Genomic DNA, 4,193 nt, shown 5'->3' on the forward strand with positions numbered 1-4,193 from the left:
ATGTATGCTATTTTTCTTCTATTTTCCCAAGATTAAATACACTTAAACTCATTTCTTATTAGAATAAATGCACAAAAATCATAAAATGGGGTTAAACAGTTTAGAAATCCATTTTTATATTTTTCCCAACTTAATAATGTTTAATAACAGTAATGAAAAAGTTTGGGTAATTTTGGAAACTGTTTTCTATTTATTTCATTTTTTTAATAGATCAAATGCACAAAAATCATAAAATTGGGTTAAACAGTTTAGAAATCTATTTTTATATTTTTTCCAGCTTAATAATGTTTAATAACAGTAATAGAAAAAGTTTGGGTAATTTTGAAAACTGTTTTCTATTTATTTCATTTTTTTAGAATAAATGCACAAAAATCATAAAATTGGGTTAAACTGTTTATAAATCCATTTTCATACTTTTCCCAGCTTAATAATGTTTAATAACAGTAATAGAGAAAGTTTGGGTAATTTTGGAAACTGTTTTCTATTTATTTCAATTTTTATTAGAATAAAGGAACAAAAATCATAAAATTGGGTTAAACATTTTAGAAAACCATTTTTATATTTTCCCAGCTTAAGTATGTCTAATGGCAGTACTATTAAAAGTTTGGCAATTTTTATCCTTTGGATGCTATTTTTCATGAATTTATATTTTTATGAAGGCTTAAAATTTTGGAAAAAATAGTTAATCACATCAAAAATTCAAGGGAAAATTTCTGGAAGACCTCTACTATATTTAGAATGAAAATAAAAGGTTTGACAATTTTTGGAAACTGTTTGATAATATTTTAGATTTTTAGGAGCTTAAAACACATTTAAATGTGTTGAAATACCCTCAATTAATATTACAAAAAATCTGGAAAATTAATATCCAAAATTGTATTAACCACATGAGTTATAAAATTTCATAATTTCAGAAAAATTGTAGCCAATTAATATAAAACCAATATTTGAACAAATTTTTTTTTGGCATTTCTCTATATGTAGAGTTTAGTATATTAGCATTAGATTTCGACATAGAAACTCACTAGCGTGTGCTTGATGTCGTAGGATCCCGATAGTAAGGCGTTGGAGTATTCTGAGGCACCACTTGTACCTACTTGAAACATTGTGAGTATTCACGCACTCCCCTATTTTCGGGTTTTATGTTTTGGGGTGGAAAAGCATGTCCGAAAAGCTATTTATTATTCATTGTATTTAAAAGTGAATTGTATCAAACTTGATTGCTAAATTGTGCTGTATTATGCTATGTATGTTTATGCATCTTGAAACATGAGGCCTTATCGTCTTAAGTCCCTTCCCTTATACTTTACTCCAACCATTAACTCTTTGAGCCAATGGTCATTATGGATAGCGCTATTAGGAATTGACAACTCCTCACTCTCCCGATTGCTTGAGTGCATGATACCACATAATCTATGTAACGATAAGCATAGATCTTGATAGGGCATCAGTCATAGGCTTGGTTGGGAACTCATTGTTTGCTCATATACATACAAACTCGTTTATCAATCATAGCAATCAACTTTGTTTCTCATTATAGTAATAAACTTTGTTTCTAATTAAAGCAATGTACTTGTAATTATGGAAAGTCTTATTACAAATCTTGATTTTATAAACTTGTGAACTCACCAACTATTTTCATAGTTGACGCTCGTTTTACATGCTTTTTCAGGAAATAATTAGTAAGTGGATATAAAGATTCATCATCATAGAGCATGTTGCATCGTGTGGAAGTTATTTTACGAAGTTATCTTTTGAACAATGTCATTTTGGAAAATTTGTACTTTGTTTTGTTTAAATTATGGGTTGTAAACTTTTAACTATTACTATGGTGATGTATCTTTATCTTTTGCAATGAAACCTTTTATCGCTGTCATATCTTGCGTTTCCGCTTTAGCGGGGTGTGACAGAAATGGTATCAGAGCTGAAGTTATAGAGAACATCAGTTTTCATTTTAGAAAACACAACCTATAACCAAAACTTATCAATATTCTTTCTACATCAAACATATTACTAATATAATTAGGTCGGGAGTTGTATCGTTGGACCTCAATTAAACATAGCCTGATCACCTATGTTTAATTAAGGAAAGATTTATACAAAGCTTGAGCTGATTATAATGGGAATATGTTCAACCAAATTTTTGAGAAAACTTTATTTCAAAAATTCAAAAAAAAGGGTGAATTTTGGTGTGTGTAAGCATTGCATATTATAGGCATTCATTGTTATTTATTTCATATCTCATTGAAACTATGTCTCAGTCCACTATGTCGACATCGTCATCCTCTCGCGCTACCCCCTCGGCTGATGAGTCCGACTATGTCACCGTTATCCCTCGACGTGATCCCCCCGCCTCGGTGGAAGAAGACCCCTGAGAAGACACGGAAGACACGGGAGACTCGATGGAGATCAGCAACGACAGCGCCCCGAGTCGGCAACGCGAGGCATCACCTGCATCGGTGTTACCACAACCACCACTTTATGGGCTTCGTATTCGGAGGACGACAAGGAAGAGTGTTCCTATCCCGGGAAGGATAACAACCAGTACAGCAGGACTTGGCACAGCAGGACGCAGTAGGGTAGGACCCAACATGGCAGGACCGAGAGCACCCCCACCACAACGAGTTATAGGGATACCTGTCTGGCAGTCAGGTATGACCCCGGAGGAGTCCTGAAGAATGCAGTGGATGGCAGCGGACCTACGTCATAGTCTCGCTGTGACAGCTGGGCATCAGGAGGTTTTAGATAAAGTGATGACAGGGATGGACATCCTGTTTCAGCATTCGATGGAGGTTGCTGATACTACTAGTGCTGCTACACGAGTGGCAGGTCGTGCGATGACCGCATATTATGTGTTTGGAGGGCTGTTACTGATGGTGGTGTGGATGTTTCTTGTTGGGATAGCGATTCGTATTTGGTTCTGATTTTAGTATTTTATCGTATCATGTAATGAAAACCCATGTAGGGTGTCTTTTGGGAGAAACATTAAAACTTTATTTTGGGAATGATGTATCGTTTTGGTATTAAAACTGTTTTGTATGGTTATGAAAAAGATATTTTTATGTTTGAAAACTTTTACTATGAGGTCAAACCCTAGAATTTACTCAGTCAATGGTTGAATAAAAAGATTTTTCTTTTTCTTTCCTTTCTCAAATCTATATGCATAGTATTAATGCAAACCATTAATTTGACAACACTTATGGTTTTAAAAATTAGTAGTGAACAAAATATTATACATTATTTTATATATTTATACGTATTTCTTCTCTTCTGTCTTAGAACCATGTCAGGAAGGCCTAATCGCGGGCGCCCACAGAATGAAACACCCGATGTTGCTCAATTGGTAGCACAACAACTCATGGAAGCAATCCCAAACATTGTTACTCAAGTAACTACGGGTCTTAATGCAAACCAAGGAAGTAGAGGAGCAAATCATGGAAGCAATGAAAGAGAATGCAACTACAAGTCCTTTATGGCCTGTAAACCTAAGGAATTCCATGGAAAGGAAGGTGCGGTCGGGTTGCTGAAATGGATTGACAGTATGGAGTCAGTCCTTCACATTAGCAAATGTCTCGAACGCAACAAAGTGGAGTATGCAACTTGTCTACTCCAGGATAGGGTATTGACCTGGTGGAATACCCTAGTGCAAACCCGAGGCCGTACTGCAGCATATCAGCTGACTTGGGAAGACCTGAAGAAGCTACTGATAGAGGAGTATTGTCCCAAGGATGAAATTCAGAAGCTTGAATCTGAGTTTTGGAACCATTCTATGGTTGGAACACAAATAGAGAAGTACACAGTTCGATTTCATGGACTGGCAAAACTGGTACCTCACATGGTTACTCCTGAGGAGAAACGGATAGATCGCTACATCTGGGGTCTGGCACCAGAGATTCGGGGAATGGTTACTTCAGCAAACCCAAATACCATTCAAAGTGCAGTAAGTCTAGCAAATCGACTAACCAATGATGTGATAAGAACGGGAGCCTCGACAAAGGAAAACTCTAGTAGCAAGAGGAAGCCAGCAGGTCAAGGAGAGAAGAAGTATGGAGGCAAGTCAGGGAGGAAGCAAAAAGTCTCAAGAAACTTTATGGTAAGAGCCCAGGAACAAGAACCAGTTAAAACCCAGGAACAGAAAGTCGTGGAAATGCAGGAGCGAAAGCAGTACACAGGACCGCACCCGAAGTGCAATA

The sequence above is a fragment of the Lactuca virosa genome, chromosome 3 (assembly GCF_052849685.1).
Source record: "Lactuca virosa cultivar CGN04683 chromosome 3, Lactuca_virosa_CGN04683_v6, whole genome shotgun sequence".
Lineage (NCBI taxonomy): Eukaryota > Viridiplantae > Streptophyta > Magnoliopsida > Asterales > Asteraceae > Lactuca > Lactuca virosa.